Source organism: Astatotilapia calliptera, chromosome 7 (assembly GCF_900246225.1).
Source record: "Astatotilapia calliptera chromosome 7, fAstCal1.2, whole genome shotgun sequence".
Taxonomy (NCBI): Eukaryota; Metazoa; Chordata; class Actinopteri; order Cichliformes; family Cichlidae; genus Astatotilapia; species Astatotilapia calliptera.
Genome location: NC_039308.1, coordinates 49,638,699 through 49,651,463, shown reverse-complemented (window position 1 = coordinate 49,651,463; position 12,765 = coordinate 49,638,699). Strand labels below are relative to the sequence as shown.

The 12,765-nt window shown below is 40.6% G+C and overlaps 1 protein-coding gene across 3 annotated transcripts in view; it reads left to right on the top strand.

Moving 5' to 3' along the window:
* The window catches only part of shisal1b (shisa like 1b), a 94,361-nt gene that overhangs the window by 48,290 nt on the left and 33,306 nt on the right, over positions 1-12,765 (top strand). Inside the window, exon 2 of one of the 3 annotated variants that reach the window (XM_026175355.1) lies at positions 9,869-10,137. The gene's annotated coding sequence lies outside the window, so the exon portion shown is untranslated. Of the gene's footprint in view, positions 1-9,300; positions 10,142-12,765 lie in introns of those variants that run through there. The other 2 variants (XM_026175354.1, XM_026175353.1) reach the window with 2 other exon arrangements.

Here is a 12,765-nt window from a genome sequence, read left to right as displayed (position 1 = left end):
TTCATATACAGGGAGTGGTTTTGATACAATACAAGAGAAGACCACCAAATTAAACAAGCAAACTCTTGACCCCTCACTCCTGACACAGGTTCTAATTAAATAGTCATATTAAGACAAAAAATATATAAAACTTTGTATTCATTTTCTTTATTTAAATCCGTATCTAACACAAAAAAAGGTAAATCCATATATTCATTATGTCCAGTCCACAAAATTGGAACAAATGTTCTTCTTGTTGCTTTCATGCATGCTACAGGTAAATAAAGATGCTTTTTTTAATGTACTGTCTGTATGTGTAAGGCTATCTGTAAAATCTGAACATTGAGGGTTGAAGTGAGTAAAGACAAACTGGGGATGAGATGTTACAAGGTTGGGAAAGCCTGTGTTTTTGATGACGACTCTCCTATAATAAAAAGGTTTGTGCTCAATATAAAAACAACACTTCAATGCAGAGACCACTTTCAATCATCTAAACAGCTACCTGTTATAAACAGGATATAGTCATATGAAAACGTGAAAAAGAAAGTTTTCATAGGTCCTGTGAAAAACTAAGTACGCCTGTAGTCTTTCAGTAGGAGTTAAGAGGGTAAGTAGAAGCCAAATGCAGTTGGTTCAGTCATCATGAGCAAGTGTGAAAGCAAGCACTTAGGCGGTTTGCTGGTCTGGAGCATTCAAACATCTTTGAACACAATGCTGCAATCCTCCCAGGAGTGGGATAATCTCATCCCGAGTCAAACTGTGCAATACACAGGGAAATGGAAAGAAAACTGTGTTAAAGTTAAGTACAATTAGAAAAGAACTGACCACATGTCTCTTATTTGGAAGGGTTGCCAGGAAAAGGCCTCGTCTGCCTAAAAAGAAGCGCAGGTCAGCAGGTCAGGTTAGGTTTGCAATGCTGCGTCTGAGCAAACTACAAGACTGCTGGATCAATGTATTTTGGACAGATAAGATGAAAATGGAGATTTCTGGACATCATGCATAACTCCATATTTGAAAAAAACAAAAACAAATACAAAAACCAAACAAGCAAAGAAATGACTGTAGCATACGTACCAGCACAAACAAGTCATAACAACAGTCTTGCATGGTGGTGGAGGGGTAATGATTTGGGCTTGTTTTGGAGTATTTCTGTATACCAAAATATTCTAGACTCAAAATTGAGACCATCAGTCTGACAGCTAAAGCTTGGCTGAAATGATCCTAAGCACAGCAGCACATGTAGAACATAATGGTCCAGTCAAAGTGCTGACCTCAACCTGATTGAAATACTGTTTGAGAACCTTAAGAGGAATATGCATAAAGCAAACCTCAGAGAACTGAAGGAGCGTTTTAAAGGAGAGTGGGACAAAGATCCTCCAAAATGATGTGAGAGACTGATAAAGTCATACAGAAACAGTTGATTCAGGTTTTTGTGCCAAAGGTTGTTCTGCAAGCTACTGAATCATGTGGCGTTTACTTATTGTAGTTTTCACAGGACTGTATGCTATATTTAATATACTACGAGAAAACAAAAATCATCAACAAAAAACTTTTTTTTTTTTAAAAGCCTAATCAGTTTTTGCTACAAATCAGAACTGAGGATGGTTGTGCGTTGCTTGTGGAAGATTTAAAATGACTTTTTACTATCCAATCTTGATAAAAGAGGTCATTTTCAAAAGTTAGATTTGCCTTTCCTTGCTGGGAGCATGCCAGGCCTGCAAGAGCCATGAATCTACTCCTGAGATGTGAGGAGCCAGACTTCCAGGTGTGTTAGATTGGACTCGGGTAGACATAACAAAAGCCTCTTGCCACAAAGATTTGCAGTTTAATGTTGCTGTTTTTAACATTTTTAACCTTTTTAAAAAAAAAAAAAAAACCATTTTGGAGTTAATGCCAAAATGAGTTGTATTTCAGTTTATACTGCTGGATTGTTCCTCCCACACTTCTTCTCTGGTTTTAATTTGTAGCCCCACTTTGCTGAAGCTATCAGCAGATTTGGCATGGTACAGGAGCCTGAACTATAAAAGGCTTATTAGGCTTATTAGCAGAAAGTTCTTCAAGTACTTCACATAAAAGACGACACCTGAAGGACTTCCAGCCTACTTCTTGTCCTCAAATATGTCTCTAGTACTGTACATTGCATTAAAAAGAACTAAATTGCATTTTTCATTAAAACGTGAATTATTTGTTCTTACTAATCTTTACATAGCTGTTTCAATGACCTTTTCTTTTTTAACCTTCTCTAAGTTTATTGGTGCCCAAGAGTGGAGGGCAGGTCAGGATGAGATACTTCCAGTTCTTTACAGGAACTCTGAACTTGAAAACTGCACACGTCTCTGTGCTGAATGCTCTATAATTTGTGCTCTCCTTTCCCCCTTCTTTTTGTCTGATGTCAGACTCTCAGTCTTTGTTACTGTTAAAACCTGTCAGTGAATCCTTAAAAACTGCTAATTTACATCCTTGCTTTCATCAGTTATGCTACAGTAACTTCCATTTTTACAGCCCGCTGTCCTGATGCAGTGCTTCATTCCATTATCTATGCTGGAAAGAAAAAAAAATCCTTTGCAGCCACTGCTTCTAGCTGAGAGAATTAAACTGTGCTCCAAGAATCCCTACATTGTTTTCTCACTAATTATCCTGGACCAAATCAAGAGTGAAAGCATCAATCACTGGGAAAGACACAGTTGCTGTTGAGGTGAAATGCTATTAAACTTTGCACAAAAAAAACAACTTCATCTCGGGGGGCTTATTGCTGTAATGATGCATAATCTTCATTTACAAACACCAAAGCATTTCTTGTGTTTTATGACAGCAATAACGACTCCTCGTCTGTGACGGTGACCGCGACTGTGAAAAGCGCTTTATTTATTTCAATTTCTTTTTATCCCAGAGTAAGTTTTCACGTTGCCATTAATGCCGACAGTCACACAAGTCCCTTTTTAAAGCTTTAACACAAAACCTCATGCAAAATTTAAGATGGATCTCCAGTTTCATGAGTCTCTGTCAGCGTGACTGATGGTTTCTTTCCCCCACTGGGGCTTCAGAGTGAAGTATCACAATAGGTGACAGTGATCTGAGACTTTGTTGTTTACACACAGGTGGGGAGGAAAAAAGCAGAGGGACCATTGCCTGTTGCTAAATATTTTATGGAGCTGTCCTCTGTCATCTAAAAATTCCCTCAGCTTCTCCATACTTTGAATATGTTGAAAAAGAAAAGGGATTTTTAAGGGCACTAAAAATAATTGATGCCTTATTATTTGCCCTCATAGCAAAATTTCAGGATAATCGCTACAGTTCTGGTACATCACAGACCTTTCAGACGCATGCCCTTATCATTTGAAGTATGTAAAGTAATTACTGGAGAGCTCAAATCCTTCAAAAGTAATTTTTTACATCCATAATAATGTCCAAAGTGTAAGCATTGAACAACAATCGCAGTGGTTTAATGATCTTGTTTGTTTTAGGGGGTAATAGCATCTTGACAATCTCTTTGAGTTTAATTAAAAAATATATTTTCATTCTTCCCCTGTGTCTGCTTTTTATCTGTACTCTTTTCCTGTTACTTCCTCTCATTTTCTGGACTCCCTGGGGGTAAAACAGCTGGTTAAATATTCAATAATTTCACTTACAAAACTATTACAGAAAAAAATAACTGAAATGATTTGTTGATTACACAAATCTTTGTTTTTCTCTCTCGATTAACAGGTATATGATAGAATATTTTCCTCCTAATGAATGTCATATCATTTCTGATATTCAATTTTGAATACTTACCAACAGCACTGTGAGATTTAACACAAATATGAATCATTAGAGGATGATGGTGAAGTAATGGTAGAGCTGAAAGAAAAAGCACCACAGCTGAAGTGAAGCTTGGAAGCGTGACGACAGTTGCAAGAGTTCAAAGTTTGCGCAGAAGGATTCAGAGAGAGCAAAACTATTTCAGTGCCATGACTGAAATACCAGGACTGATTTGTCACTTGTGCTGTTGGACATGGCATTGATTGAACATATGAGTGATTTACAGAAAAAACAAAACTCTTTGGAGGAGTGATTTAAAACCTGTCAGAGAGCCTTTCTGCTCCGTCAGTATGGCTAAAAAGATCAAGGTTGAAAATGCTTATTTTGAGGTTTTACTTCATCACGATCCCATAAAATATATCCACAAAATTATGGTCTTGCCCAAAGTTACATGATGCACAGTGAAAGTTAATTTCTCTGCATGTAAATGCGCATCTAACCTCCTTCCCCAACTCTGCAGATGTTAAATGTGCTGAGAGATACAGCTCAGGATAATAAGTATTCACCTTTTCAGTAGCATATTATTGTGTTCATAAGGTTTGTTGTTTCTGGAGGAGGAAAAGATGATTATCTTAATACCTTTCAGATGGCTGAGCAGTTTATGATTGAATCTTGTAATTTCTGATGTTAAGTGACACCCCATTGCTTTCAAGATGGGGTTTACAGCTTTGCAACAGGCAATGCTGCCTTCAAGGCAATTAAGAGAACACACTTTACTAACTGAGGGAAATCACATGGACAGCTACCCATTATGGGTTTGGCTAACAGAGAGCTGGGTTCTTTCTGTGTTTTTTGGCATTTTTTCCCTGCAGATTCTAATATGGCTTGGCAATCCTCTCAGATGGCAGCGCGGTCCCCGAACAGCAGCACCACTGCTAATGTTATGCTGACACTTGGACCCATCTCTTGCACTTAAACTGCTTCTGAGAACTCAGCCTTCGGGAATTACTGAACCTGGAGCCAACAGCTTGAATGGGTACAGCAGAGGCCCTTCACCATACTAATGACCCCTTGAGGGGATTTGGGGAGGAAAGAGGCGTCTGCGGCATCAAGATCCCATTTTCCTCTGGTCTGGGGATCATTGTGTCACTGCTGACTTCCAGAGTCACGCCTCTTCCTCCCCAGCCAATTCCAGCTGAACAGCCCACCTTAAAAGTTACCCTTTAAATGGCCACGTTTTCATTTTTCTTCATTAACCTTTTGAGTTAAAACCAAAACAAAAAAGAACTGCGCCCCAATTTCATTTGAAGATTGACTGAGTCATCAGACGTTTTCTATTATAGCATCTATATAAATACCAGAGGACATGTAATGACTTGTAGAGATTTAAACAATTCCCTGTTTGTTGTCTGACCTTTATGTGGTGTGCTTAAGCAGTGCCCCTGCGAAGTGCTTGACAACAGCATACACTCACTTTATAGCCAGGAGACAAAGTAGCATCAGCTGCAGGAATCAGGTTTAGTGCCAGGCTGCATTTTGCATAAGAACCTGAACTCTGTTTTTCCAAAGAGAGAAAACTCTGCGTTTGAGGATGGCATTTCAAAGGGTGAAATAAGAAGAATCATGGAAAAGCATTTTTAAATAGTCATTTTCTTGCTCTCAGTCCTTATAATACAAAGCTAAGTTGAAATAACACTCCTCCACCCCCCACCCCACCCTTTTTTTTTTTGAAGATTGGAAATCACTGTATCGGTATCAAATAGCCTCTAGGTTTAATGGTGGACCGTGTAAGCTGATCCTCTACATTTACAGAGCGTCCTAAAAAGATTCAAAGAAATCTGGAGCTTGGCTGAAAGGAAGGAAACCGAAGCTAGACAGAATAACTCGTATCATTTGATTCTTGCAGTTGAAGCGAGAGGGACACTGAACAGAAAAGGAAACTGCACCAGATAAATTAAATTCCACATGTAAGAGGGTACAGGTATGATGGGGGTGATGAACGCCTCCATGCTGATTATTATTGAGCCCAGTTGCATGGAAGGCAATTAAGGCCAGGAGCTTGTCGTGAATACAACCTGACACCTCGCTACGGTCACTGACGCTCTCTGAGTACCGTCCAGTGGATAGAGACCTGGAAGTGAAAGCACCTTTGTCAAACCGCTGCAAGAAAAAAATGATTGATCTATTTACAGAATAAAAGACTGCAGTGCATTGGCTGGTTGACTGACATTGCAGGCATTATTTTGTAACCAAGTGCCACCAGCAAACTATCCAAAGAGCTTCCTTGCTTTGCATTTATTTATCCAGCAATTGTTATGCTTTTTTATTTTACTTTTTTTTTTGTGATGGCATATTACTAGTTAACATCAGTTGCAACAAATGGCACATAAGATGGCATGCAGATGAATGCGGTGAAATAACCAGCGACACTTGCAAAGTCTATATCTCTCCCGTGCATACCACCTCCTCCTGGCTGAACATCATGCAGCCCAATCACCACACATCCTGCTTCAGGCGTCCACATAGGCTCATCCTCCCTTTCATAGGAGCTGGCAGTTATCACAGCTGCCTCCTCCGGCTGCATGTGGCCACGTGTCTGGGAGCAACACCCACCACTCTCAACAGCACAATACCCAAAGTGCTCAATAGGAGCACTTCTTGCTTACCCGGTCAACAGGCCAACGTGCAGCATCCACACGACGCGGCCATATGTTCATATCGTTCGACTCCCCGCTTTTGAGAAATCCTCCATCACTTCATCAGTGGTGTAACTGAGCGTTTCTGTCACTTTGCCTGTGGCGTGTTTGCCAGTATGACATTTTGACACTTTATCAACATAACTCAGAAAGCTGTTACGCTGTCCCCTGAATCACCTTTCACCGATGTCTGTGACCTGATTGATCCAACACTTCATGGGCGTATTGACCCAGTATGCACTGTACATGGGGACACACTTAAGCGCTGTGGCTGCCTTCACACAACAGGGACCAGCAAAGCTTAAAAGACAAGCAGAGTATCACAGAAACGGCACATTTTGCGACCGAGTTTTCAGTAACAAAATAATTTTGCCTTTACATATGACAATATATGCACACAACAAAACAAACACCTGTTACTTGTTTATTGTTTAGTGGCATAAAGCTGGGCTTGCCAAAATGTCCCTTGAACTGTAGTTTTGGTTGTCTGCTACTATCAAATATGAACGTGCCAAGAAATAGTTCAAAAATGATTCATATCCTCCTGAGGCCCGGAAAAATTGTTTTGATAATTGAAGTATTGTGGTTAAAAGAAAAACGTTACAGCATTTTTATTGCATGAACAATAAAACGAGGAACTGATGGAAACACATCTGAACACTGTTTGGAAGGCATTATTCTTTTTCCTTTATGTCAGAGACATCAAGATCATTTATTACTTTGATGGGCCGCCTCATCTTGAAGAATCTGTCTCAGCTTAGTGAACTGGCTATAACTAGGACCCAGTGTATCTGGATCCTAGACTATCTGAGTCTTGCAATAAGCAGATATGTTCTGAACAGTGTTTCCACCCTTAAAACAACAAATGTTCTGGAGATGAGCACCTTCCTGTGGTTTGACATGTTTTTTCAGAAACCTGGTTGCCCGTGTTATATTTTATGTAAGCAGAGAGCCTCTAGGCTTGATGACTGTGGTTTGTCCTGTTTTCACATTTCAACCCATTTTCAACAGGGTTGAAAGTAAAGTTCTGATATTTAGATTTTCTTATACATAAGTGAACTATTAGAAACATGCATCAAATAATATGTCTAAACTGGAATTTATTTAAATTTCATCTTCTGTCCCTTGAAGTGGACATCAGATCTCGCTTGATCACAGAATGATATGACGGCTGAGTGAGGCACACAGGATTTCATTCAGAACTGTGGAAATTGAGTCAAGTTTTCGGGAGATGAGGTGGAGGAGGAGTGGGCATTAGAACAAGAAGGTGAAGGTTCAGACGGAGGGCATACCAGGTTTTGAGGAGCCTCACAGGACCAAAGTGACGACACCTAAAGTCCAGTATGGATAAGAAGTATTGTGTAAGCTAGAGCTCTGAAGATGTTTCTTGACCAATCCCACATGGAATCATATTTTTCACGGCAGCCTCTTTAACAGAGTTCCCACTTTCCAGTGGTCTTCCTTCTCTTCCTGCATATCAGTGACATGAAGATTATTTGAATCTGCCTCAACTTATTAAATAGGCTATAACTAGCACCCTATTTTCTGTCTGATGTAATCAGACCACCACATTTGGTGGTTATCCTGCTTTCATATTTCATGCTAAAAAAACCAATTTCAACCCAGTTTCAGTATGATATTAGTGCTACTTTCCTTTCAGAGATGAGCAACACCATCTGGTTTGTGAGCTCTAGCATGGTTTTGTAAAACCCGGTTGCCTAATTTTTGTTTGGTGGTTGTGTGTCCTGTTTCATCCTATGTGTGTGTTTGACTGTGTGTATGTGTGTGAATTCAGCTGAAGAGGTTTTCGTTTCTCCTTCTAGAGATCATAATGCCTGAAAACTTCAGAGCTCTACATCAAACAGTTCTTTTTATTATAGATGGTAGGTGCCTTCACACAGTCCTGCTCGGGCTCCTCGAAAGCTCGTATCTCATCCTTTGAGCTTCCACCTTCCTGCCGGTGGTTGTGGGCAACGTCGTCCTGTTTTCATGAGTCATGTTCAAAAAATTTTCAACCCAATTTCATCACTCTCATTAATTTCATAAAACCCAATTATCTGCAAATTTTTCATCGCAAGCTCCCTTGTTGCAATAAAATGTGGAAGCTGCTCCTTGAAAAGAAAGTCCATGGAGTGTGTTAGTCAAACCCCCTCAGATGTGGTATCACTAGAAAACCCAGGATGTCCTCTTGTCAGTACAGTAAGGCTCAAATACATCGCATAAATTGTGCTTGAGGCAGAGCTCTCAAAGCATGTCCTCCCACAGAGGACAAGAATGAATGGCTGGGTCTTAGGAAGATATTGTGCCCATTATCAAGATGGCAAATTGCAATTGTAATTTGATGCATACTGAACCACCTTATTAACATTTTAATGCTAATGATGAGAATGTTGATGAATTAATTATCTTTAATGAATCTGTTAATATTTTAAAAAATATTTTAAAAGATGGAAACAGGAAGTGCATGGTCTTTTGCTAACTGGTGAGTTAAATAAATGTTTTGGTCTTTGTCTTCTTTCTTTTGCAGATGACTGATTATTTGTTTAAACATTAAGACTATAATGAAAAAGACAAACAAAAAACCCCAACGAAGCCCCACATTATCAATTTACTGCGTGATCCCGTGATTAATTGGATCTGTGATGACCGAGTTGAAAAAAGTAAAGTATTTTATTTATTCATCGGTTTATCTGTTCAAACCCAGAGATTTCAGTTATCATGTTGACTAATGACAATATTTGCATTATTACAAATGAGCTCTTTTCTTTTTTTTTAGCCTTGTCAGTACAACTGACTGAATGCAGAGCAGTATCAGATGATGGAATCGTATATTAATCATGCAATTCTGTCTTCACGCAGTATATCAGTTAATTGCACATTTTCATTCTTTATACAGCCAAATTGGAGCGCTGTCTACCAAACATGCAGTTAGTTTGTGTATTGGTACTGTGTGTGTCCAAAATTAAACTGCAGAGCATTCTTTGTCAACAGAGTAACCTCTGGACAAGCGATGTTTAGAGAGAGGAGATTAGATTAACGCTTGCTCGGGCGCTAATAAATCTGGAGTCATGAATAGAGAGGGAGATTATGCGCGAAGGAGAGAGGAAGTAGAAGAGAGGGGATTTTCTTAAAAAAAAAAGCACAAAACTGCTAGTAATTTCACCCATGAGAGAAGTTGAGCAGAGAACTAACAGGAAGTCTTCTCCCTCAAGAGGAAACCAAGTGTTGTTACTGTAAAAACAGCTGACCTCGTGCCTTTCTGTCGGGAAGGAATGCACGCAGAGGAGACAGACAGAGAGATAAACAGGAATCATACAGTACAGAGGATCACCCTCCAGTGCAGACGCACGGGCTCTCTCTCTCGCTCCCTCCCTCTCTCACTTTTTCTCTCACTCGCCCACTTAGTATCATTTCATCTCTCTCTCCCTCTCTCTCTCTCACCACACTCTCAGTCGCTGAGCTCTAACGGATGGGGATACACCGCCAAGGAGGACTTAGGGGTGAGAAGTGTGTGTTTCTTCTCTTCTCTGGTGTGTTTTCGTTCTCTTCCGCCTGGCTTCCCTCATGAGCTGTTAATTCCAGCCCTGGTCCTGAGGATGAGGAGGATCTGTTTGTGAGGAAGACGCAACAAAGGAAGAGAGAACAAGGAGCAACAGGGTGGCAAATTCTGCAAGCGGGAGTGAGCAAAAAGATCTTTTCTTTTTCTCCAGGCTCAAGCAAGGTTGGTAAGGGAAGCTTCTTGTTATTGAAATAAACAGTGCCTGCTATTATTGTTCTATGTCTATTACTTAGTTTCATTTCTAACAAGACATATTCAAAATATTTCCCTCCCTCCCTTAGAGCTTCAGTTAACTGTCCCTGCAGAGCATTTTTCTAAATTGAGAACATTTTATTTTTTTAAAAGTGCCTAGAAACATTTGAGTCATATTTCTTTCTAATAAAGCAAGTCCCCAGGTTGGATACTCAAGTGTCACTACAGGTCAAAACTACTGTGTAATTTCCCCAAGGCATACAGTACAATTCTCAGGTGGAGTCTCTCGTTAGCAAGGTGGCGGAGACTGAGCTTCAGGAAAAGGCGAGGACAGCTCGCTCTCATCGCCACTCCTCAGCTGTCACTTTACACAGGAGGCAATTAAGCGGGATTGGCAGCTGACGCTGCCGGTAACTTAGAAACAGGCGTGTGGGAGACACATGGTGGCACACGATAGGATTTAGAGGAGGAAGGAGCAGCGGAGGAAGGAGATTCCTTTTGTTCGTTCACACAAAATCCTGCTCCTCTGTGAAAAATCCTGCTCTCGCCTGGGTGTCTGAAACCTGGCCCACAGGCAGCAGTTGCGAGCTTTTATGATTTTGCTCAACAGTGAACATTGTTCAAGTGTGTTTACTCTTAAGGGTATGTGCGTAGACAGAGTGCGCGTGCTATGTGTGTGGCTGCGCGTTTGTTCTAGTGTGGACTGGATGTATTGAGTCTCTCAAGTGAGCCCTCACCTTTCATTTCCATGAGTGGAAGAAATTATTCAGTCAAACAAAAGAAGCAGAAAAATTATTTTCATAAACACAACACCTCCCTTCCAAATATTGTGATTACTCTGTGAATCATTGGGTACCTTTGGGTAATTTCTGTACCCTAAGAATGAGCAGTTTCATAATTTGCATAAATAAATAGGCTCCCCAAGGACTCTGGCTTTGTTTAGCTTTTGCTTACTTACAATATATGACTGAAAAGTATATGACTGCTCACTATTTGTCACAAAACCTTCTTGCTGCTGTTTTCCGGCACTTATAGAAGAAGTGTGCCTTCAGATGCAAAGGTTGGTCTCTGTCTGGTGGCAACAAAGGGGCTCTGATGGAGGCTTAAGGGAGCCGATGAGCCATGAAGTTTGTTAAATATTCGCCGTTGGGTTTGATAGGCAGTTTGATTAAAAATGTATTCTGGGAAGACGCCAGGGAACAAAGTATTGTGTTCACAGTGTAAACACAGGTGGAGGCATGAAAGTGCAGTTGGTCTGGACTGTGCGTGTATGTGCTTTGACACAAAAGGAGGGCTGTTGCATCAGCCAAAGTCTACCTTATATTCATTTCAGTGACAGGAAAGCGGTGTGTTTATATAGAAACCCCTAAAGTGAAACATTTTGCTCTTAAAAAGGATTGCCCAGCAGCACACTAGAGCTTTGTGTTTAGTCCTGGACTTCACATGTTTGCGTCACTCACACACAGTCTCCTCCACAGGCAGGACAGGACATAACCATGACCGTCAGTCATTACTTGAGCACAATTTCCTCTGTCACCTTGTCTCAAGCGCACCCCGCCACTCCACTGCGCCTCACAGGGACAGCCATGCTGAGTCCATCGGTGACCAGCTGACTGTCCCAACTCAGAAAAGTCATTGACATTGAAAGGGTACTGATGCGTGCATGCTGCGTACAGTATACACACTCTTATCTCACCAAGGCATATACTTGAATACACACATCCGTGCACAAACGTAGACACACACATACATGCGCTCACATCAGCAGAGGTGGAGCCAGCAGAGGCGTCGTGACCACTGGCTTGGCAGGAGCCCTCAAGGTGAAAATTTTTAGTGAGGAGCATTTCAAATTCAGAACAGATGATCAGACCGGCGTTGAAACTGCAGAGTAGCTGGCGGCACCAGATGCAGACAATCTTTTGGCAGAGGAAGAGTTTTTGGTGCCTGAGTCTCAGACATAAAAAGTCAGAGGCGCTGAGCTGAAATTAATACAACTGTGGTTATCACCGTGTTACGGACGCTGGTTCTTATCGCGGTCCAGATGAGGCACAAAGCCTCAGCTATACGACCGTCCTCACAGCACACGTAATCCAGCCATGTATCTAGACATAACAGAGTGCAGACAGAGAAGGTTATTTAGAAGTAAACACAGAGTCAAACGCCGTTTCAGAGTCTCTCTCTGGTCATTACGAAATTGATGTTTATTTCCCACTAAACAGAAGACAGCTTTGAACATTGAGCACTGAGCATAAAATACGGGGTAATATTTACTTAATATAAGCCAAGAAGCTACTTACCAGTTCTTTGCCATTAATTCAGTTCAATTCAGTTTTATTTCTGTAGCGCCAAATCACAACAAGAGACGCTTCACGGAGCTTTATATTGTAAAGTAATGACCCTAAAATAATTGAGAAAAGTATACAGAATGTCACAATTTAAACTCAATAATAAATCTTATTCGAATATCTTCTAATTGCTTCCCACATCCTGAATTCCAAAATAGACATATTCTGAATGTGCAAAGACAAAAAAACAGCAAAAAAAAACTCTGAAGTGAACAACACAGACGCACAAAGAAGCACCACTCTAGGTTTACAG